This window comes from Leptonychotes weddellii, chromosome 2 (assembly GCF_054177405.1).
Source record: "Leptonychotes weddellii isolate Sample4059 chromosome 2, ASM5417740v2, whole genome shotgun sequence".
NCBI lineage: Eukaryota > Metazoa > Chordata > Mammalia > Carnivora > Phocidae > Leptonychotes > Leptonychotes weddellii.
In genome coordinates, this window is record NC_138370.1 from 41,778,263 (window position 1) to 41,803,855 (window position 25,593).

The 25,593-nt window shown below is 44.0% G+C and overlaps 1 long non-coding RNA gene across 1 annotated transcript; it reads right to left on the reverse strand.

Annotated features, from left to right (window-relative positions):
- Window positions 1-1,495: 1,495 nt before the first annotated feature.
- On the reverse strand, window positions 1,496-22,160 carry LOC145719049 (uncharacterized). Its single transcript, XR_014142158.1, has 2 exons — window positions 10,691-22,160; window positions 1,496-10,124 (listed from the first exon to the last, which is right to left on the reverse strand). It is a non-coding gene; the product is annotated as an uncharacterized LOC145719049 (long non-coding RNA).
- Between the last annotated feature and the right edge of the window lie 3,433 nt (window positions 22,161-25,593).

The following is a 25,593-nucleotide window of genomic DNA, read 5'->3' on the forward strand; positions in this document are numbered from 1 at the left end:
GCAGCAGGCAAAGTGGTCGATGCCAGAACCTGAAGGAGATCTGGTTTCCCAACTCCAAATCCAGGTCTCCTCACTGAATCACAGTGGCCTGCACACTCTCTCCAACAGCACCTGGTGTCAGACTACTAATGCACTAAGGGGTGATGGAACCGTAGGACCACACCCCTGACACGGACCGAGAAAGACTATTCCAGGCCTTGGCGGGTTCATCCCAGGATAAACAGAAGCTGTTGTGAAAAATGGCACGTGTCACTTCAGGATACTCCGAGGCATCCCTGTACCGTTTATCACACTGCAGAAAGCAGGGAACTGGGTAGCACTTGCCTTCCGCACTTTAGAGAGGGAAAAGCTAGGAAGGAGATTGAAACTGATGTTTCACTAGTCAAAATCCTCCTGCGTGAGAGGGGGGGTTCTACACACCCTGGCCCTCAGTGAGCCCCAGGGCTGGGGGAGGACCCTCAGGAGTTCTTTGGGCCACTCCTTGACCTTGATGCACCTACACCATTCCAGAAAACAAGAACTCTATCTTCCAGATCCCTCAGTAATCAGCATCAGTCAACAAGCTGAGTCGGGAAATCCTTCCCCTGACCTGCAACCTCCCTGCTAAAGTGAGATGCAGGGAAAACACAGAGCTGTCCTCAGGCCACATGGGCAGTACCCACTCAGAGCCTGTGGGTCCTCAGCTACAAATCACAACACTAATACTCCCCTCACCAATATCTTGGAGGAGCACATGAGAATGTTCCTGTAGAAGCTTTCCACGACCTGCGAAGTGTGACAGAAATACAAAGTAGCATTATTATGATGAAGTCCGCTCTAGTTCCAGATTCAGGGAAATGAACATTTTGGACACAGACTTCTACATAATTCTGTAATAGACTTAATTTTCATATTCTTAAAAAGATGATGAATGGTCCCATTTCTTTCCCATTGGGTAACAAGTCCTAACCCCCAGGTCATCTGGACAGCTCACCTCTGAATACCTCTCATATATACATAGACATTACATTCATACCTAGTGCTTATGAGCACTTCCTATGTGCTGGACCCTATTCTAGGTGCTGTACTGGCATTCTCTTTTCTGCAGGTACCATTTTCATCATCCTTGTTCTGCTCTCAAAAAAACCCCAAAGGCTCAGAGAGATTGAGATATGACCAAGGTCAAAGTGGGTTAAGGCCAAGTCAGAGACCCCAGAACCTGCTGACTTCAAAGTCTGTTTCTTAGGAGTACACCATGCTCCCCCTCCTGTTTCCAAATATACTTTGGGTAGGACCCATGACCTAGAGCCTCTACCTCTCTATTCCTCATCTCCTTTGACTCCACTGACCTCCATCTCCACCACCTATGTCATGAACTGGCTTCAGAAGGTACTGTCCAATTCCAAAGGGGCAAGCTTTGTGCTCACAATCCCCAACCACATCCTCCTTCTTGGCTCCCCCAGCCTACCAGCTGCCCTTCTCACCAACTCCCGAGAACTGACTTCCATTAGTCACCTAACAAATGGCAGACCTTTGCAGTCCCTTCATCACCACAAACATGAATCCTTTGCTCCTGCACAGGGTTCTAGGGGCAGGTGCCTACCAGGGGGCCTAGCTGCTCTCAGGCCTCCGTCTCCTGGCAGAAGAGGAAGAATCAGACCCAGCACTTTGCAAACTCAGGCTGCCCTCCTTCTCTACAGCACTGATTCTTCAGCCATCCTGTGGTTCATTTCCTTTGGGGCCCCTAGTACATTCCTAATCTCCACTGTGCCAGGTCCTCTGTTCCCTCCTACTCATTTATTTAGTTAGTATCTAGCTGAGGAATTGAAATGTACAAAGCACATTCCCCAGTGCTGTGATAAGTATAAAATACAAGGATATTCATGGACCTCTACACCAATGCTATTTCTCCACCTGGAATGTCCCACCAGGCTACCTCCACCCCTGTCTATTAAGCTTGGCATTTCAAGAGACTGTTCCAGTCACATTTCTCCTCCCTCCCACCTCTTTTCCCCTGGCCACCCTCACACCAGAAGAAAACCATCACCATAACTATGAATTCAGACTTGTTTTGAACAGTTCCACAAACCTTCTCTGCTTTTTAACCCCTCTCCCAAAGTGCATCGGGGCTTTGTTTGGGTCTCATGCTATCTCCACATCTCTCAATCCTGGCCTCTTTTCAACCATTCCAGCAAATTATGCTAAGCAAACATCTCTACAGTAACAAAATACAAACAGGGAAAATAAACTTAAAAGATAGTAATAAAGTTGCAAATATTGGGGGGCTCAGTAGGTTGAACACCCGACCCTTGATTTTGGCTTAGGTCGTGATCTCAGGGATGGAGCCCCGCGTCAGGCTTCACACTCAGCACAGAGTCTGCTTCAGATTCTCTCTCTCCCTTTGCCCCTCCCCCAACTCATGCTCTAAGTAAATAAATAAGTAAAATCTTTAGAGTTGCAAATATTGAGAAAAAGTGTTTGGCTCGTTTACAAATATTTTTTACTCCAAGCTTCAGATAGCATGGTATCAGAATCAGATGGAATCAGATAGCACGGTATCCTCACCATGATTTCCCTAGAAAGGAAAGAACAGATAAGAAAAGGTCAGAGTCACAGCATCCTATTGAGTTCCTGTTCAGCTATCTGGTGACTTTACATTCAGTAACACTATTGGGAAGCTTTAACACAAAAAAGGAAGAAAAATGTAAGGAGTAAATTCTTTACCACTAAAAAAAAAAAAAAAAAGTATATCCAAGCTAACTCAGTTTCAGAAACTCAGTTGCCTACCTTCATCCTTGGAGCCTCCAGCCAGAAACAAGAACCTGGGACTTTCAGGTTGATTTCAGTGGGCTCCTAAGAGCTAGAGGCGAAGCCGCAATGCCACTCGAAGACATCAGATGGCAGCACTCATCCAGAGAAGAAGAAAAGGAGAAAACCACCCCTTCTCTTGACCAAAAAAACAGTGGCCACCCCCACTTTCCACAGCAGGAAGTTTGAGGTTTCTACCACTGAAAATGAAGAAAGGATAATACTTCCAAAATTCCTGGGCTTCCAGTCTTCAGATGGGGCCTGAAATATTTGGCTAACAGACTCTGACAATGTTTTTGTAAGCCTTTTTCTTTTTATTTTTTCTTAAGATTTTATTTACTTATTTGACAGAGAGCACAAGCACAAGCAGTGGGAGCGGGAGAGGGAGAAGCAGGCTCCCCACTGAGCAGGGAGCCCGATGCGGGACTTGATCCCAGGACCCTGGGACCACGACCTGAGCCGAAGGCAGACACTTAACCCACTGAGCCACCCAGGCACCCTCTTTTTAAATTTAAAGAATACTTTTCCCTTGGTCTGTGAATCCCACGCCCTCCAAAGCCTGCTGGATCTGTGCAAAGTTGGTGAACCTGTCCACTCCCAGTTCGTCCTCACGTGCATTTGCTTTCATTCTCTGGCCTTTCTCCTTTAACTGGCCCAATTCCACTGAAATGCATTTTATTATTTGATTTATTTATAGGATGCCCACATCTTAATTTTTAAAAGCAGAAGAGAAAAAAGGAAGGGAAACTGCCTTTATTAAGTACTGAGTAGGCACTAGCTTTCATAGATTGTACTTAATCAAATCCTCAGAAATGACTTAAGAGCAACAAGTCTTCTATTTCTGAGGAGGAAACTGAGCCCCAGGGAGGTTAGCTTGGGGAGGCTACACAAATAGGAACCAGCGCTCCGGGTGGGGGATTTCTAGTATGTGTGGGAACTCTCAAAATATAACAATTAAGCTGCTTTTTATCTACATGGTATTTTTTTTTCCTACGTCAATGAACCTCGATAGAAAAAACTAGCTCCCAATCCTATAAGTCTCTTTTCCATTTCTTTGTGCACTTTCTTTACTTGAAAATCTCTTCTCCACTTAGCCTCTGACCTACAAAATAAAGGTCAATGCCTTAGCACGACCCTGTTAAACAGTCCAAGCCACTGTTAATCATTTAGTGGTTCAGGAAGACCTTTACACATGTATTGCCCTCTCAGGGCACAAAGAGGTAACTGACAATCCCAAAAGTTAAGGAAAATTTTAGCTATGTTTATACTGGGGATTGCTAGCATGGACGTGAAGAACACAAATCTAGACTGAATATAGACTGGGCAGCATCACCAGGGGTGAGTTGATGCCTCTTTTGTGTTCATCGGTATACTCATTATTTTATGGACATGGCTTAATGCACAACATAATCAACAGAGTCCTTCAGGGATTCAGAAATGAACCTAGCACCCACAGAGGTCTGTCACGCAGGTGGGTGAAGGGACCAGAGTAACTCCGAACCCAGAGTGACTTGCCAGGATCGCCTGTTAATTTACATCTCCGGTGGAGGGTCCCACCCTCCCTATTACTGATAGAAGCCTCCTTCAAACCCCTCTTTCCTCATCTCTACTTCTATTCATTCCCTATCTGGTTTCTTTCTTGGGAGCTCTCAGTGGTCCACATAAACAGCCATGCCTTAATTTGCTACAGGGTTCCAGTGCAGCCAAGAGAAATCAAGAAACCTCTATTTCAGGGTAACAGTAACAGTGTTTCAACATGTAGCCCAATCCCACTTTATGAACTCACTTATGGAATTCCTTGATGGAAGCACAAACTATGCTTAAAAAGCCTTCCCAGCTGATGGACAGTTTTAAGGGGATCCTGAGCCTTCTTCCTGCGTTTCTCACCCCTGCTGTTGTCACTAATAGGTGGGGTGGCTGCCCTTGTACTTTGGTCAATGTCCAAAAAGGGTTAACCTCAGCAAACATCTTCTGATGTACTAATAGCCCTTCATGAGGACATCTGCCATCAGTTAAATAACTGGAACAGACAGAATAGGAAAACAACCCCTTTCTGTGGTTCTGAGTTGCAAATTGCTATGTGACATGTGACTATTGCTGGACAACCACCTGTCTCAGCACACGTGCGTGTGTGAGCGTGCACGCGCGTGCACGTGCTCATGCACAATGGCTGCTCTCTCCTCCCACCCAAGGACACTGCAGCAAGCCAGGACATCACCTAGCAGCACTTTCAGGAGGCAGGTCATAAGTTAACTTGATTCAACACACACCTAATGAGGTTTCTTGGGGGGTGTTGTTGTTGTTGAAGGAGAGTGAAGTTTGGAATAAGACTCCCATTTGTTAAATCTTGGGTGCTTGCTGCCTCTCTAATGAACAATTTATGGATCATGGGGAGGGACACCAACTCTCTGCCAGGAGTTTCGGGTCCCCTACTGAACCTCAGCTTTCCATTTTATGATCTCCACTGGGTAACTACTACACAGAACAACAGTTTGAGTTTTTAGTTCTTTGGCTAATATTTTGCATATACTTTTTTTTTAAGATTTTTTTTTTTTTTAGAGAGAGTACAAGCAGGGGGAGCGGCAGGCAAAGGGAGAGGGAGAAGCAGGCTCCCCACTGAGCAGGGAGCCCGATGTGGGGCTTGATCCCAGGAGCCCGGGACCATGACCTGAGCCGAAGGCAGACGCTTAACTGTCTGAGCCACCCAGGCACCCCTTGCATATCCTTCTTAATCTCTTATCAGAAAGCTAATTTTTTTTCTTTTAAACCTATAAAGTTTTTTTATTTTTTTATTTTTATTTTTTAATCAGAGAGAGAGAGAGAGAGCCCAAGCAGGGGGAGTGGCAGGCAGAGGGAGAAGCAGGTTCCCTGCTGAGCAAGGAGCCCGATGTGGGACTCGGCCCAGGACCTCAGGATCATGACCTGAGCCGAAGGCAGACGCCCAACTGGCTGAGCCATCCAGGCATCCCATAAATCTATAAAGTTTTAACTTGAAAATTTTTTCAGTGTGATTGTCTAAGCTCATCCAAAGGTCAAAATATTGTAGCAAACCACATCTATTATTTTACAACAGAATTCATCAGGGTATAGGATTCCCAAACAATTCATTTTTCAGCAATGCTTAGCCAGGGATGATCTCTGTTGAGAGATGCCATGTGCATTTACAGCATATTTATGATTATGTGCAAATATGTCTCTGGTTCTCTTAGTGTGCAGGTCACCATTTCAACCCTGGCAGAAGCAAGTTGCCATACCCATATGTTATCACCATCCAAATGCTGCCTGGCGGTTCTCAAGCTTTGTTATTTTTTCTTTTTTCTGGAATGCCTGCTTCAGAAAAAGTAAAAAAAGTACTCACTTCACTGGGCATACATTGACCTTTCTTCCCAGAAGCCTCTGCCCAGCCTGGCTTTTGATAGAAACCCCTGAAGAGTGGCCAAGGGCCTAAGCTAAAACATCAAGTTATTTATCAGGCCCTATTACACCATTTCAAAATGTATGGTGTGCATTTTAGATTTTCGCAATACAAGCTTAAGATATACAGCACTGAGCATGTTGGTGATTGACTGAATACCAACATTTCTTAATCAGCTGTTCGAAAAATGACTATTTGGATTCTCAGGGCCTTCTAATTATCATCTTTTTCTGTAGGTTTGTAAAGCTGGATTACACTGCATCCGTGTATAATGGTTTAGGCCACCAGTAAAATTAGAATTACTATCAAGATCGACAGGGACCTTAACGATTGCCCATCTGCCATCCAGGGCTGGAACCCTCTCCTCAGCGCCCCCTATCAGTGAGCACCCAGCCTTCCCACTACTGGGAGTAATAGATGTTAACAGAATAATGGAAGGAAAAAATAAAGGTCCCAAATAGCAGTGCTATTTTCATATTCCAGGAGACAGGCCATAGAAATAGGTCATCTGATCTGGTTATACTGAGTTTTCTCCAGCAAATACTCAATGATCCTGATCAGCAAACACGTTTGTTGGTCTGACTGCACAACCACCACTCAGTCAAGTAAGAGAGACCACTCTGTTTGCACTGCCAGCAGGGAAGGAACGCTGCTTTCACAGTTCTACCCAGGAACAAGTGCACTTCCCCTTCCTTCACACCTAGCTCCCCGTTTGCTTTCAAAGCCACCGCGGTGCGCTTGGTACATTGCTCTATCCTGCATACACTGCTCTGCAGTAAGCAAGACAATTCTTAGGCCAGTGCTTGGCACATGGGTCCACTCGTGCCAGGAGGACTGCATCTCCCTCAGACTATAAGCCCTTTGAGGACACAGACCAAATCTTGCTTCTCCCATCAGATTGAGGATTTTTTTTTTTTTTTTTAGATTTAGGATTTTAAATGGATGATATCCCTATGGGGAGGAGAGCCCCAGATTCCAAAAATAATGTGTTCTAAGAAATAATACCTGCTGCTTGCCCTAAAATGAAGATAGGTTAACAAAAGCAAAGGTAGAGTTTTAGTGTTCAAACTCAGTTCTGAGACTGTAGTGTTTTCGTGAAAACAGGCAGGGAATTCTATATAAGGAAGCAGGCAGAGGTAAAAATATGGTTACAAATGTGCCGTGTGAGGTAGTTTGTGCAGCATGTTTTTGTACATGCACGGGGGGAAGGGAGAGCATGCATACACACGTGTACGTGTGTGCGTGCACTGTGGTTAAACCTGATCTGAACTGTGCTCAAACTATGTGAGCGTTCCAGGAGGAGGTGGGGAAATGAGTGACTGCTGACTCGGCATTTTACCCAGAGCCCAGTGGAGGGAGGAAACCAGGAACTGAGTATCTCCCGGAGAACGAGCCCAGAGAACTAACAGTTCTCTCCAGCAGTTTTTTAAAGGAAGCACACAAGAGACCTGCTCATTAACTCACACCACCAAGGGCTGTTTGAACGGCACTTGGGTTTACACTCACTTTAATACACACATTTGGGGACTTCCTTTTCCTCCTGACCTCATGGCAACTCAAGAAAATATGGAGGGACAATATAATCCCCATTTTCCAGCTAAGAAAACTGAGGTTTCTCAAGGTCATTTTTTTGCCCAAGCTAACAAGCTGTGGCGTTTGCAGTTTTCCTGGATCCTCTCTGAAGCAGTTCTGTTTTTTCCACAAGTGGAGACCCAGCAGCAAGACGGGGGCTCAGGATGGAGGGCTCTGGAGTTTACAGCCCCCATACCTTCCCATGGCCTTGTCTGATCCTCCGAGGACTGTGAGGAAGAAAGTGTGAGTTTCACTGGGAAGAAGGGATCTATTAGAAGCACTTATGGTAATGGAAAGCACAAAGCTGGCAACAAAACAACCACCTCCAAAAATATAAAACATGGAGGTGAGAATTTAAAAAGCCTAACAATCCATCAGCATAAGGTCTTGAGTAGCACACATGCCAGAAAGGGAAGTCTGTGCAGTAATGATGCCCAAGGTGCCAATCCTGAAACAAACAAAAAAAAGGCTTTCTGATGTTCTCCCTTAGGACGGCAGAGAAATACACTCTCTCTCTCTATATATATATATATATTTTTTTTTTCATTTAAGTGGTTAAAGTAGAAACTATTTGGAATTCAACAGTCATTTGAATGAATAATTACATTCCCTAAAGTCCTACAGAATGGGGAAAAAAAAATATTTGCAAACCATATATCCAATAAGGGGTTAATATCCAAAACATATAAAGAACTCATACAACTCGGGGGCCTGGGTGGCTCAGTCGGTTAAGCGCCTGTCTTCGGCTCAGGTCATGATCCCAGGGTCCTGGGATCGAGCTCCACCCAAGTCAGGCTCCCTGCTCAGCAGGGCACCTGCTTCTCCCTCTCCCTCTGCCCCTCCCCATTGCTTGTGCTCTCTCTCTCTGTCAAAAAAAGAAAAAAAAAAAAAAGAACTCATACAACTCAAGAGCAAGCAAACAAAAATATCTTGAAATTACCCAATTAAAAATGAGCAAAGGATCCAAATAGACATTTCTCCAAAGAAGATATCTGGAAGGCCAACGGGTACATGAAAAGACGCTCAATGTTGCTCATCATCAAGGAAATGCAAAGTAAAACCATAATGAGATATCACCTCACTCCTGTCAGAAGAGCCAGCCTCAAAACGACAAGAGGTAACAAGTGCTGGCCAGGATGGGGAGAAAAGGGAGTCCTCGTGCACTGTTGGTGGGAATGCAAACTGGTGTAGCCGCTGTGGAAGACCGTGTGGAGGATCCTCACAAATTACAAACAGAACTACCCTATGATCCAGGAATTCCACTGCTAGGAATGTATCCAAAGGTCAAGAAAACATTAATTCAAACAGATATCTGCACCCTCATGTTCACAGCAGCAATAATTTATAATAGCTAAGACATGGAAACAGCCTAAGTGTCCATCAACTGATGAATAAAGAAGAGGTATGTGTATACCGTGGAATATTATTCAGCCGTGAAAAACAAGGAAATCCCCCCACTTACAACAACACGGATAGACCCTGCAGGCATTCTGCTAAGTGAAGTAAGTCAGAGAAAGATAAATACTGCATGATCTCACCTACATGTGGAATCTAAAAAAACAAACAAAAACAAAAGCTGTAAACAAACAAGCAAACAAAAACTCATAGAAAAAGAGATCAGACCTGTGGTTACCAGAGGCAGGGGGATGGCAGGGCGGGGAATCAGAGGAAGGTGGCCAAAGACACGAAGTTCCAGCGGCAAGATATGTAAGTACGCGGGATGTGATGTCCAACATGATGACTAGAGCTACCACTGCTGTGTGGTCTATAACAAAGGTGTTAAGAGAGTAAATCCTGCGAGGTCTCACCACAGGAACCCTTTTGTCCCTTTCTTCTTTCTTTTTGTTGAATTGATATGAGAAGACAGATGTTAGCTGAATCTGTTGTGATTATCATTTCACAAAATATGTAAATCAACCCATCACGCTGTATGCTTTAAACTTACGCAGTGATGTATGTCAACTGTTTCTCAATAAAACGGGAAAAAATAGTAATCACATTTCTTGACAATGCTAAATAGACAGACAGTGGGGCTTGTAAGGAGGGTGAGAGCCACCTGCTGACTTGCCTGGCTGGAATCAGCAGGTTTTTAATAAAAGGGCAGCACACCCTTCCTGTGGTGGGTAATCAGAGCACACAGGGCTTCGGGTGCCCAAGAAAGGTGCCACCTGGTCTGGGGGGTGGGCCAGCAGTGTGAGACCTCAAATTAAAGATGAGAAACCATGCACATACAGACAAGATTGGTCAACTTGGAGACACCTAACCAAGAAAGATAAACAGGTGAGCAAAGGGACCAGGGTGTTTTCTGTTTCCAGATGGGGGGCAGCCCCTCGCCCTGTCGCTCTATCATCTCCTCCTGGGAGACTCTGCTCTGAAAGGGGAGCAGTCCTCCAATACCAACGGGAATGCTTCCAATCCCCCAGGAATGCCATGGCTGAGAGGGGGAAAGGCTGGATGATGCACAGGGGGCTGACCCTGGCTCAAAACGGACAGCCAGCCCGTGCAGAAGAAGCTAAGCCATGGCACACTCAGTGCAGAGGAGGGCACTTCTCCAGGGAAAGAACAGACAGTAGATAGGGATGTGAGTCGGTCCCCTCCAGCTGTGTGACTTGCGACACTCAGCCACCATACTGGAGCCTCAATTTCCTGCCTCACCTGTGAAAAATGAGAAACACACCCAGCATCTGGAAGGCACTCGACAGATGTGTTCCCTTGCCCTATTCCCTTACTCCAGATGGGTGCTAGATCGCTACGTAACACAATACGCCACTCTGAATGCTCAGTGGCCACTGTCACCCTGGCATCTGGTAATCCCACTTAGCAAAGGATATTCAACCAGAACCAGTAATACAACTACTGACTCCGAAGGAAATCAACAAGTAAACCACGGGTGAGCCACTAATTAATGGAAATCACAACAAAACTGATTTCAGCAGGATGAGGGGAACTGAGAAGTCCAACAGTGAATCCATTTGGAGGCCTGTTGGCTACAGTGAATCAACCCCAGGGATCAGTGCTTAGAGTTCAACACCCAGCCAGACAGCTCTGCCCCTGCAGTTCAAAGTGAGGCCCCGGGCCACTGCCCGTCGCCCACATGACCTGGGCCCTGCTGGCACACAGGCCCAAATCCTGCTCCGCTGCCCCAAGCCAAATCTCTCTTGGTGCCCTGCCCAGGGTGGTTCACGGCCTGCTGCCAAAGCTCCCTGAAGCGGAACCTGACCAGCCTCTCTGAGCACCCTCCGGTGGCAGCCTCCCAAATCTGTACCCCACCCACAGACACTTCGGTCTCGGATTCCAGCTATCCCAGATCGGGACTAGGCCCAAACAGTGCAGACCCGCACGGGAAACAATTCAGCACCAACTCACCAGAGACCCAGGGAGAGGGGTACCCCAGAACAAAAACAGCGTTTTTAAAAACCTGCTGATATTCCACCCAGGTGCCAGGCTCTTACCGATGAACTGACCAGAATAATTAAGAAGCTTAAGCTTCAGCCCCTGCCTTTAAAGAACATTAGGCCGAACTGAGCTCCCACCTGGATCACACATCCAGCACATGCTTCTAAAAGCACTTAATATGCTCCAGAGCTACATTCATATATTTGTGCTGTATAATTAGATGAATGAATCAGAATTTGCTTCTTACAGGAAAAGGCAAAAAACATCCAGCACTCTGACACGGAAGCCTGATAAAAAGATGGTTTTCAGGATGAAGCTCACAAAACTACATGAATATGCATGTTAAAATTTTAAGTGTTTGACATAAGTTAATTAAGCCAAAATAAAGTATGCTGTGAATCTAAAAAAAAAAAAAATCTGCTGGGTGACTGGAGGGTGAAGGAGACAGACACATTTCCCCAGAAAACAGAAAGTCAGCCTAAGTGAAGAGAGTGGAGACACCGTAAAGGAAGACTGTTTAAAGACACAGTGAAAAATGAACACCGTGGGGGAGGGGCTTGCCCTAAGCACAGCCCTAAGGGAGTAAGTACCTTTCTCGGGAGAAGGCTGTTTTGGGAATCTTCATGCCCCAACAATTGCACGGCTGAGGCTGAGTTCAAAGACAAAACAGCGATCGGGAACTGGCTGAATGAATGACCCCAGTCTTGGCCCAGGACATCAGGGTGTCCACTCTTGAATGTTTTCCCTGAAATGGACAGGCTAATGGCATCGGGCAGAGTGCTCACTGGCGAGGATGTTCTAGGCCAAAGTGACAAAATAGATGTGGATCAATCACAGAGACCAGATGGCTCACGCTCCTGAGTTTGGAGAGAAGGATGAAATCAGCGCTCAGTAGGCCAAGACACACAGGCCGTGGTTACCATGCACCAGTGAGCTCCTGCCGGCCTCAAGGACAATCAAGGAGGCTGCCCACGTGTCAGGCTGGCAGGTAGACTGTACTTAGTTTGGGGCCAACAGAAGACTAGAACCTTTTGAGGAAAAGGCACTTCCGTGTGCACAGGAAACAAAACTTCATCTAACTACTTCATTAGAACTGTTACAGAATAAACCGGCAAGAGAAAAATAGGGGATCTTCTCTGTAAAAAGCAGCCTTTCAGAGACTGATGTTCCTTCAGGAAAGTTCCAATAGCCGTTATTTGCCAAAGACTTATGTGCCCGTCACTTGCTGAGCATTTCACGTACTATAGCACATTTCATCCCTCACGATAATCCCACGAGAGGAGGACCATAATCTTCCCCATTTTATAGAGGAGGCCACTGAGGCTCACAGACGTTGAGTCATATGCCCGAGGCCACAGAGCAGAAAGTGACGGAACTGAGATGTGAGCTCAGATCTGTCTGATTCCAGAAGCTATACGCTCTTTCTACTCTATTATGCAGGAAACCTATGCATCGAGGAAGAGGAGGAAGAGGCTAAACTAAATGACCTTTCACAGGCTCCTTGTTAGTGAAAACTCGAGTCACCGAGAGGTTAATGTGGTGGTGGTGGTTTGGGCACAGAAGAGGAAATGAAATGGGCATTGTGAGAGCAAAGTATCAAGCGTGGGGCTCACCCAGGGTCAGGACTAAAATTATTCTTATTTAACACTTTTATAAATACCCAAGAGAATGCAGAGTGAAAGAGTCAGGGTTGCAAACGAACTCTAACTTCCCATTGCGTGACCTCGGGCAAATCACCTCGCCTCTCTGTACCTCAGCTTCCTCACCTATAAAATGAGGAAAGCATTGGCTCCTACTCAAAGGATAATGTGGGGCTTTGAGGGAGCAATGCAGCTTTGTTTTCAACAGCCTCTTGGTTTTAAAGGGTCTCCAAACTCCTCTTCCTAGAGATTCTGATTTGCTGGGTCTGACAGAGAAGCCTAGGAAAAAGTGAAAAAATGCACCTCAGGTACTAAGCACCGTCCCTTCCTTGCAGAGTACCTGATAAATGATAGCCAGAAAAAAATAAAAGATAAAAGGCACTAGAGGGGCCTGGGTGGCTCAGTCGGTTAAGCGTCTGCCTTCGGCTCAGGTCATGATCCCAGGGTCCTGGGATTGAGCCCCAAATTGGGCTCCTGCTCAGTGGGGAGTCTCCCTCTCCCTCTGCCTCTCCCCCTGCTCGTGCTCTCTCTCAAATAAAAAAAAAAAAACTTTTTTTTTTTTTTTTTAAATCTTAAAAAAAGAAAAAAGGGACTCAACTCTGAGTAGGGATAAGCCCAACTTCTGGGAAGATTACAAGGGAAACTTTGACCAAACAGGAGGAAAAGCAGCCAGTAAACTTAACAATGGCAAGGGCAATATAATACAGGTAAGGAGAAACAATCAAGACCTTGTCAAAGCCCGGGGGCAACAGTCAGAACCCCAAAAAGGACCTCGATGTCACTGTAGGTCAGACTGTCACACTGCTGTGGTCACAAGGGCCAAAAGACAAGACGGACAAACCGTTTTGTCCAGCACCACTGCAAGAGTACTAAAAACAAACACACTGCCCACCTATCCCCCGCCCCCCATAAAATTAAGAGATTCGTCTACACTGAGAACACTGGCTGCTGTCCACCAAGAAAGACAGCTTGTAAAACCAGAGGACAGCCACCTAAATGGGTTGTGTGATGGGGAGGGCATGCTAAGAAGGCCAGAAAGACCAAGGCCAGGAGGGCCCCGAGATAAGGCAGGGTGCCAACTTTGTCACCAAATCCTGAAATGACAGAAGAGATACCATCTGTTGACGCTCAGGGGAGACCAGAGGAGGAGATGCCTCAACACCCCCAAAAGGAGGCTACGTAAATGCATCACTGGGTTTGGACAAGGGTTTTATTAATGCAACTGGAGGGGGGGGTCCCCCTGGGGTCAGAACCAGAACCGTCTGCATTAACATCTACATAAGGGATCTGAAGGCAAATACATGTGTAGTAATTATGGCTGCAAAAGGGCCCTGCCTCTCTCACCAGTGAGGTGACCAGCAGCCCCACCGTGTGCCTTCAGGAGCACACAGCCAAGTGCTTCCTTGCCACACTGGCTCCTAAAGGTATGGATTTGGCCTGACATGATGAATTTTCATGATTTCTAGGAGTTCTCGGAAATCCAGATGATGGCAAGAAGTATAAATACAGAGAGACACACATCATCCTTCTCCAAATAAAATGAAACTGTTAATAAAAGTAACATGACAGTGCTCTAGATTTTTTTTTTTTTTTTTTAAGAACACTAAAATGCTTCCAAATGTGCCTCACCCTTGGCTTGAGCATTTAAGCCACACTTGGAATTCTAAAGATGTCACAGAGAAGAATTACAGATGCACCGAAGGTCTCCAGTTTGGAAATGAACTGGATTTAGAATTTGCCATCCAGAGTCCTCAATGTGCTACTCATCTATCCTGTGATTCTTCTCCACACAACCACCACCAACATGCAGACCAAAGTCCTTGGGGAGACCAGACGGAATGAATGATGGGGCTCAGAGGGGCTCTTCCCAATACCAACCGTTGCAGCCAATCAGCCCTGACTTATGGGGGGGCACACACCTAGCACAACCTAAACCCTGCCCTAGTCTTAGAAAACAATTGCTTCATCCAAGCCAGAGCAATCAGACATGAGAGGGGGAAAAAGCACCCATATTGGTAAGGAAGAGGTTAAACTGTCACTATTTGCAGATGACATAATACTATACACAGAAAACCCTTAAGACTTCATCAAAAAACTATTAGAAGTTATAAATGGATCCAGTATAGTTACAGAATACAAAATTAATACCCAGAAATCAGGTGTATTTCTACACACCAATAATGAAGTAGCAGAGAGAAAAATTAAGAAAACAATTCCATTTATAGCCATACCAAAAAGAGTAAAATACCAAGGTATAAACTTAACCAAGGATGTGAAAGACCTGTACACTGAAAACTATAAAACATCAATGAAAGAAATTGAGGATGACACAAACAAATGGAAAGATATTCCATGCTCATGGATTGGAAGAATTAATATTGTTAAAATGCCCATACTGCCCAAAGCAATCTGCAGATCTGATGCAAACCCTATCAAAATACCAACAGCATTTTTCACAGACTTAAAACAAACAATACTAAAATTTGTATGGAACCATAAAAGGCCGTGAACACCAAAGCAGTCTTGAGAAAGAACAAAATTGGACGTATCATAATCCCAGATTACAAAGCTGCAATAGACAAAACAGTATGGTACTGACACAAAAACAGACACATAGATCAATAGAACAGAAGAGAATCCAGAAATAAACCCGTTTATACGGTCAATTAATCTATGACAACGAAGGTAAGAATACAAAATAGGGAAAAGGGACCATCTCTTCAATAAATGGTGCTGGGAAGAAGGGACAGCTACATGTAAAAGAATGACCACTTGCTTACACCAAACACAAAAAGAAACTCAAAAAGCATTAAAGACCTAAATGTGAGACCTGAAGCCATAAAAATCCTAGAAGAGAACATGGGCAGTAATTTCTTTGACATTGGCCTTAGCAACATTTTTCTAGATTTGTCTCCTGTGGCAAGGGAAACAAAAGCAAAAATAAACTATTGGGACTACACCAAAATAAATGTTTTTGCACAATGAAGGAAACCATCGACAAAATAGAAAGGCAACTCTACTGAATGGGAGAAAATATTTGCCAATGACATAGCCAATTAGGGGTTAGTATCCAAAATATATGAAGAATTTATATAACTCAACACCCCCAAAATAAATAATCTGATTAAAATTGGGCAGAGAAACTGAATAGACATTTCCCCAAGAAGACATACAGCTGACCAACAGACACACAAAAAGATGCTCAGTATCACTAATTATCAGGGAAATGCAAATCAAAACCACGATGAGCTATCACCTCGCATCTGTCAGAATGGCTAAAATCAAAAAGAATTTTAAAAATTTCAAAAATTTAAAATAAGAAATCACAAGTGTTGGCAAGGATGTGGAGAAAAGGGAACTCTCACGCACTGTGGGTAGGAAGGCAAACTGGTGCAGCCACTGTGAAAACAGTATGGATGTTCCTCAAAAAAATTAAAAATAGAGGGCGCCTGGGTGGCTTAGTCGTTAAGCGTCTGCCTTCGGCTCAGGTCATGATCCCAGGGTCCTGGGATCGAGTCCCACATCGGGCTCCCTGCTCAGCAGGAAGCCTGCTTCTCCCTCTTCCACTCCCCCTGCTTGTGTTCCTGCTCTCGCTATATCTCTCTCTGTCAAATAAATAAATAAAATCTTTAAAAAAAAAATTAAAAATAGAAATACCATCTGATTCCACTACTGGGTATTTACCCAAAGAAAGTGAAAACACTAATTTGAAAAGATATATGCACCCCTATATTCACTGCAGCATTATTTATAGTAGTCAACATACAGAAGCAACCCAAGTGTCCACAGATGGATAAAGATGATGCAGGGTACATATACAATGGAATATTACTCAGCCATTAAAATATATATATATATGAGATCTTGCCATTTGTGACAACATGGACAGACCTAGAGGGTATTATGCTATATGAGACAAATACCATACGATTCCTCCGTGGAATCTAAGAAACAAAGCAAATAAACAAAAAGTAGAATCAGACTCATAAAAACAAAATAACTGCTTGCCAGAGGGGACAGGGGCAGGGGGACAGGCACAATGACTGAAGGGGAGTGAGAGATACAGGCTTCCAGCTAGGGAACAAAGAAGTCATGGAGATGAAAGATACGGCAAAGGGAATATAGTCGATGGTACTGTAATGGCATTGTATGGTGACAGACGGCAGCTACACTTTATAGAGTTGCTGAATCACTATGTTGTATACCTGAAACTAATAAAACATTGTGTGTCAATGAGAAGGAGAGAAGGGGCGAGGGAGGGAGGGAGGGAGGGAGGGAACAACTGCTTCATGTCTGAACACCCTTCAAGTGTGCCCTGGCCTACGTTAGGTCTAAGCTAGGAACTGACAGAACTGACCTCGTAATGCATCTTCCTGAAGATTTCAAATCGGACCACCCTATTACCCAGCCATTGCTTCTGCTCAGTATCTACCCTACGGAAATGCTCACGCGCACTGCAAAGAAGCATGTGCAGCCAAGTTTACTGGAACAGCTTTTGTAACAGTAGAGGATTTGGAAATAACTTAAATGCCCATCAATCAGGGGAAAGTTCTCAGGAAGGCCATGCAGGAGTTAGAATCAAGAAGTCCCAGATGTACAGACAGGAAGCGATCACCAAGATGTCCCGTTGTGGGGGCCAGGGTAGCAATAGCACAGTACGAAGCACAATGCACTGAACCTGTTCTAAGTTCTATAGGTATAAACACAAGTATGTAAAGCATTTGAATACCAACAAACTCCTAACAGAAGTTAACCTCTGGAGGACTGGGATTAGGAGTGGTTGTCAAAGAAGATTTTGTTTCCTCTGGAAAGTTTGCGTTTGGATTTTTTTTTTTTCCTACAGAGAATGTATTCATGCACTACTTTGGTAATGAAAATTTCATTTAACTGTTTTAAGTTTTTTAGGAAGGACAGAAGGAACAGACCCCGTTCAATGTTTCAATAACGTGTTGGGGGCAATTTCTAGCTGAATCTGACACATGCTTTCCAGGAGGCTGAGAGCTCAGCAGTGCAGAGAGTGGGCTTTGCAACACAGATCGTGTTACAATATAACAAGCCCAACACTGTAGCTCTGTGGGTCATTAAGTTTATATGCTAGTTCAAGGAAGAGGCAGGAAGAGAAAGTATGTCAGGGGGCTTTCTGGGAAATCCAACGGGATGTGCTAGGAGCAACTGCAGTTCTTCTCCTCGAGCGTTCTAGCTCTCCAATCCAGCCAGCTCACACACACCTGCCAAGAGGGGCAGCCTTTACCCAACTACATGTATCCCACCCTAGGCCTAGTTGTCTGTGCTTCAGACTCTTCGTATCAGAATTCCTAACATTAATCTGGATCCCATGGACTAATGAGAAGGAAAAATCTGTCCGCAAGAGCAGACAAGCACCAAAAATTATTTACTTACCAAGGCCACCTAACCATATAGAATACTGATTTTTAAACACACACTCTTCCGCCTCTTCAAAGCCCTACTCAGAAACACAACATTTTAATATTAAGAACCTAGGAGGCAAAACGAACCTGGGGTAATAGAAATCAGAGTTGTAGTACTTCTGGTGGGGGGGAGGGGATAAACTGGAAATGGTCACAAGGAACATGTCTGGGGTGATAGAAATGTTCTGTGTCAAAACTGATTAAAGATCTTAAGCTTTACTTAAGATCTAAGCATTCCACTGTATGCAAATGATACCTCAATTAAAAAAAAAAAAGGGATTCAAACACTGTTTCTCTGCTGGCTGCAGCAGAACTTTGAGCTGTCCTATCAGACATCTGAAATCTCTGTTGTGCTATGTAAAGAGCTCGAGTACCATGGCGACAGTCACCATAAAAATAGATAACAAGATTAAAATGGATAGAGGACACATGAATTTAAGAACGGCACACCAAGAGCAATTCATTTCCAGCAGAAGAAAAATAGAAAGAGGAGAGGGAGTTTTTCATTCCGCCAGCACTGAAAAAAACAGCCACTGAAAGTGGTTGTTTTTACTAAAAGAGTTTTATGGCTTCCCAATACTCAAAGGACAAAAAAGGCTGTGAACGGTTATTTCTTATCATACTTTGCTTAAAAAAAAAAAAAAAAAAGCGTACGACAGTCTAAGTGTTTCCCATACCTCCGGTAAGTGGCCCAAGGAACCAGTACAGACCAATTCAACAAACCCAGCTGATGGGCCATACTCTATGAGGCCCAAACAATACTGAGATAAAGGAGACCCGGGCCCTTCTTCATCATTAAGGGCCCAAACATTTCCAACTATAGTTCTAAATAACTAAGTTCTGCCTGTATTTTTACATACATCTAAAGCTGTCGTTCCCTACTTCCTGTACCCCCAAATTGCTTTACTCCACGTAAAGAGAGCACTTTCTTGCCAAATACTGATTTTTCAAGTGCCAAAATGTGAGGCTGGATCACGGGGACACAGAAATCATCTTGTGACATTCTCCAAAGATAAGCCTCCATTCTCTCTGCAGAGCTAAGAAATTGTGCTATGGGATTTAGCCCTAGCACTGCCCACCACACCCCCTGCCCCCTGGCCAACAAAAAGTAATCCAAAAATACCAGGAAGAAAATCTAAAAATTTTAAATAATCACAGTAGATTCTAAATAGGCAAGTAAAATTTAGGCAAAAGTAAACTAAATCAAATTTTATAGAAATAGAAATTTTATTTTCTATGTGTAAGCTATTAATAAATTGAAAAAGTAAACATTTTAACTCAAACCACAAACTTATGGTTTGATATAAACCAAGTATGTGCATTCCTGGAAAACCCCACTCCAAAGTTTCTTTAAATTTGTCCTTTGTTCTTTGTCCCTAAACCTAGAGAGCCATCACAAGGCTCAGTCTTATCCCTGGTGTCAGGATAGTTTTTAATGTGCTCTAGCTGGTGATATGGGAGATGAAACAGAAGGAGATGATGTGATCAAGGGCATTCCCAGGTCCTCCACAGCCAAGCGGAGGATCCATCATTCAATTAAAGGGCCCCATCTTCATTCATTCGTTACACTGAATAAAACTGGCCGATAAACACATTGGTCTTCGACATGTTCATCTATTTTATTATTTGCCACTTCCACCCCCCTCCCACTTTCTTGCTTTTCCGAAAGACCAAATTCAGTTCTCAGCAGCCCTGGGGCCACAACCCTGACCAACCATGAAATAGTTCTCCTCATCCTTTCTAAAAATGACCCCAGAAGGGTCTCTCAAAAGTGTGGGGACTCATTTATAAACATTTTTTTTAAAGATTTTATTTATTTGTCAGAGAGAGAGAGAGCACAAGCAGGGGGAGAGGGAGAAGCAGGCTCCCCGCCGAGCAGGGAGCCCAATGTGGGACTCGATTCCAGGACGCTGGGATCATGACCTGAGCCGAAGGCAGGTGCTTAATCGACTGAGCCACCCAGGCGTCCCTCATTTATAAACATTTTTAAAAGAGCTTACATGATGACGTTGACCCAAATACTATGCAACTAGAGGTATATATCCCCTATTCCACATTACCTTTCAGCATTTACAAATCACATAATAACCCTAAGAACTGGAAAGGACTTTGTAGGTCAGCCTAATTCCTGTCCTTCTCTCCTACAGCATCCCTAATCAACAGCATTCAGCCCAAACTGAATACCTCCAACAATGGGAAGCTCACTACTCCATGGGCAGACATTTCCGTTGCTGGACAGCTCTGCCAGCTACAAAACCCATTTTCATAGTGAACTGAAGTCTGTTCTCCCCGTATTTAGGGTTAAAAGGAAACTTAAAGCTCATCCAGTTCGGTGTAATCATTGTACAGATAAGGAATCCTGTAATGTATAATCATTCTACAGATGAGAGATTGGAAACTAGAGAGGATAAAGCAATTGTTCTATCCACTGGTCATATTCCAACACCGGGAGCAAAAATGAGTAAATCTACTCTTTCCTATACCTGATAACCATGAAAGTACATGAAAGCACTATTATGTACCCACCGCATGAGTGTACGCACTCCAGTCATTCCTGATCCTACATCATCCTAGCGTCCCTCCCGAGGATAGTCTTGCTTGCTTGTGTTTCCCTTAAATCATGCCTCCCCAACCCCCTCATGGCCCAAAGGTCAAATGACCAGAAGTCATTAAAAATAGATCCTGTGATTGGATTGATGAATTTCCAATCCAGTTATGAACTAGATTCAATTTTCTAAAAGCCTCACCCCACTCAGGGCTCACGTTAAGCCATGAACAATATAACAATCTCAAAACTTTTTCCTACGTGATTTGCTCCCCCTCCGTATGTGTGGAGTACCAAGAGGGCTACAGTGTGCTTGTCTATTCATCTGTTGATCTCCCTCTTTCAATTAGATCATCAACTTCAGGTCAGGGGCTGAGTCTTATTTTGTGACTCCAGGGACTAAACCAGTGCTTGACACACAGTAGAGAGGTACTCAAGATCAGTCACGGAATAAACCATCTACTTTTACCCTATCCTGTCCTTGAACAACAAAATGTTTTGTTTTGTTTTTTTTTAATAGCAGTGATCAAGAGAATGAAAAGACAAACCACAGACTGGGGGAAAAAACAGTTGCAAAAGACACATCTGATAAAGGACTGTTATCCATAATATACAAAGAACTCTTAAAACTCAACAACAGGGGCGCCTGGGTGGCTCAGTCGTTACGCGTCTGCCTTCAGCTCAGGTCACGATCCCAGGCTCCTGGGATCGAGCCCCGCATCGGGCTCCCTGCTCGGCGGGAAGCCTGCTTCTCCCTCTCCCACTCCCCCTGCTTGTGTTCCGTCTCTCACTGTGTCTCTCTCTGTCAAATAAATAAATAAAATCTTTAAAAAGAAAAAAGAACTCAACAATAAGAAAACCCACAATTCGATTAACAAATGGGTCAAAGATCTTAACAGACACCTCACCAAAGAAGATACACAGATGGCAAAAAAGCACATGAAAAGATGTCATCACATGTCACTAGGTAAGTGCAAATTAAAACAAGATACCACTACACACCTATGAGAATGGCCAAAATCCAGAGCCATGACAACACCAAATGCTGGCGAGGATGTGGAGCAATAGGAACTCTCATTCATTGCTGGTGGGAATGCAAAATGATACAGCCACTTTGGAAGACAGTCTGGAAGTTCCCTACAAAGCTAAACATACCCTTATCATATGATCTGGCAATCACACTCCTTGGTATTTATCCAAAGGAGTTCAAAACGTATGTCCACATGAAAACCTACAGCAGCTGCAGATGTCTACAGCAGTTTTAGTCATAAAAAGTGCTGAAACTTGGAAGCAACCAAGATGCCCTTCAGGAGGTGAATGGATACATAAACTGTGGCACATCCAATGGAGTATTCTTCACTGCTATAAAGAAATGAGCTATCGGGTGCCTGGGTGGCTCAGTTGGTTAAGCAACTGCCTTCGGCTCAGGTCATGATCCTGGAGTCCCAGGATCGAGTCCCGCATCGGGCTCCCTGCTCGGCAGGGAGTCTGCTTCTCCCTCTGACCCTCCTCCCTCTCATGCTCTCTGTCTCTCATTCTCTCTCTCTCAAATAAATAAATAAAATCTTAAAAAAAAAAAGAAATGAGCTATCAGACCACTAAAAGACAGGAGAAAAGTTTAATTGCATATTACTAAGCAAAAGTAGCCAATCTGAAAAGACTATATGCTGTACGATTCCAATTATATGACATCCTGGAAAAAGCGAAACTGTCACCATAGTAAGAAGTAAACATGGTTGCTGAGGGTTGGGGGGAGGGAGAGATAAACAGGCAAAGCACAGAGGATTTTAGGGTATAAAAGTACTCTGTATGATACTTAATGGTGGATACATGTCATTACACATTTGTCCAAACTCATAGAATGTACAACACCAATAGTAAATCCTAATGTAAACTATGGTCTTTGGGTGATTAGACATGTCAATATGGGTTCATCAATTCCAACAAATGTACCACTCTGGTGGGGAAGTTATGCATTGGGGGAGGGGGCCAGGGGGTAAATGGGAAATCTCTATACCTTCTCAATTTTGCTGTAAACCCAGAACTGCTCTAAAAAAATACATTAAAAAATATATAGCAGTGTTTTCCCCCACTGTGCTATAAATACACATTATAGAAAATACAAATAATAAATTTAAAATGTAAAAAAAGTCACTCAACTCCATCCACCCTTCCAGTATTAGTAATTTTGTATCAGAATTATTAGTATATTTACTTTCAGCCATTTTCTATGCACTTTGTTTCTTTAAGATTTGAAATCATACTGTAGAGGCACCTTAACTTTTAGCAGAAACATTTGTCCATGTTATTTTAAAGCTATTCCTAAACATTATTTTTTTTAAGATTTATTTGTTTTAAGCAGAGACCGAGAGAGCATGTGAATGGGAGGGGCAGAAGGAGAGGGAGAGAGAATCTCAAGACTGCACTGAGCGCTGAGCCCAATGTTGGGCTCCATCTCACGACCCTGAGATCCCGACCTGAAGCCAAAAGCAAGAATCAGTCGCTTAACCGATTGAGCCACCCACCACCCAGGTGCCCCCTAAACATTATTTTTAATGGCTTCATCGTACTGTATTATAAAGACCTATCCATCAGAATCACTTAGAGATTACTTCCAGTCCAGTCACACCACTGGATATTTAGGCTGTTTCTAATTTTTCACTAGAGTTCAAAAAAAAAAAAAAGAAAAAACTTCGAATAGTCTCTGTGCATAAACATCATCTACATCTTGGATCTGGTCTTCGTTGTACTTCCAGAAGTGGAATTAACTTACCAGAACGTATGAACAATTCAAATTTTAAAAACTAAATCAGACTTTATATTTATCCCTTACTGAATTTCTTTTTTAATTTGGGCCTTCATTCTGGATGACTGTGAACCTTGATCTAGCTACTAAATAAGCAATCCATCCCACCTCTGTGCCATCAACGAAGCTGACAAACACACCTTCTGTGCCGCCATCCACAACACTGGAAAAAAGGCTGAACAGCTCAAGGCCAAGAATAGAACCCTGTGACACTCCTCTTCAGACCCCCTTCCAGGCTGACTCAGTGCCACTAATTAACAGTTTTTGCATATGACTGTCAAATTAATAACACCATCCAGCCCACATTCCACTGCTTATTTAATATGGACCATCATATCTTAAGAAACTGTTAAATACTTTACTAAAGCCACAATTCCCTCATTTCTCTGTTCTAGTAATGAAGCACCCTATAAAACAGGAAATGAGTTCAATTTGATACCATTACGCTGACTTCTGGTTATCCTGACATCCTACAGCCACACATTTTTAAGCAAAGAGCCCTTCACCTTTGACTTCTGTTAATGTCGTAACAGCAACGTTTTAAGTAATCAGACTGTGCAAGCTGCATAAAGCAGGGCGACGACTATTTGGTCCCGCTCACCTGTAGCTCACCTGGGGAAATGCTCGGAATCACTGGTGGTTATGGTCTTGGGGGGTAAACCAAACTGTCCCTAGACCACACAGACCTGAATTTACTCATTTCAGCTGGTCCCCAAATAAGCCTAGTTTTCCAGGGGTCATTTGCACTAACACCTGGGTTTGAACCAATAATTCTGTGGTCATTTTGAATCCTGGGTTATGAATCTCTGGACCCTAGAGGTCTACCCCTTGGGGGTATCCTAGGATTAGGGAAGTAAGAAATGACACAGTCCCTCTCTTTGCTGTTCCTTTATTACTGACTCATATAACCAAAGATCCTGAGACTCTAATGTCATATGGCATTTGACAGTAGTGACGCACATCTTACCAAATTATTACCCCAACATCATTCTCAGAAGATCCGTGCCAGGAGCCACCATCTACCCATGCCAGCCAGAAGCAGAAAACGGAAGCGCTTGAGAGATCTTGGGGTCACTAGAAATTGGCCTCACAATACAGAATTGAGCCCAAAAGCCCTCTCTAGTTAGTACCATTCCAATCATCAGAAAAAATATTTCAAAGTCCTAGCCAGCAGCAACTCAGAAAGTGCCGCTGACTTGCCTAAAACAAATCACTTGCACACAAATATCTCAGATTCCATCATGTCACACTCCCAGCCACCCAGAGCCAGGACAGCCATCCCAAATTCCCTAGGTTGGCATTTAAGTCTCTTGAAAGATCAGGTCACAAACCCAAAGGCCTGCAGACTAAACAGGGAATGTAAAGAGACTGTACTCATGCAGAGGGGGTGCCGGGACTACGATAACTGGGGACCACAAGGCCTGTCTGCTGTCCACAGGGGGCCGCCACTATTCACTGCCTGATCTGATTCTTTTAAGAGAGTCCCCAGTCCAGAGGTTTTCTGAATTGTTCCCAATTCTTTAAAACCCTTGTATACTCCAAATTGTAACATTTCTGTAGGCAGAACACATTCTTTGGGTCACTGGTTTACAACCCCTACACTTTGATCCTAACCCACCTTTCTAGACCAGCTTCTCCCCCCTCTCTAATAAGAACCCTCTTTTATTCACTCTTACACACACTGTGCACATCCTAACTCCAAGCCTCTGTCCATGTTACATACCCCCCGACCTGTGCGGCACCATGCGACACCCCGAGTTCATCCCAGACTTCCTTCCCTATCCCCAAAAGTGTTCCCAAGCCACTCCAGCACAAGCTGCTTGCCCCCTCCTATGAACCCTACAGGGACTTATTTTTCACTTTGGCATTTAATCATCTTGCCTTGTTCCTTAATCATAGGTATACCTTCTCTCTCCAACTAGCCTGTAAATGTTCAATCTCTGCCTTATGCTTCCTTCCATTTACAGCACTGGTAAGGGGAGCCCTGCACACAAGCAGCTTAA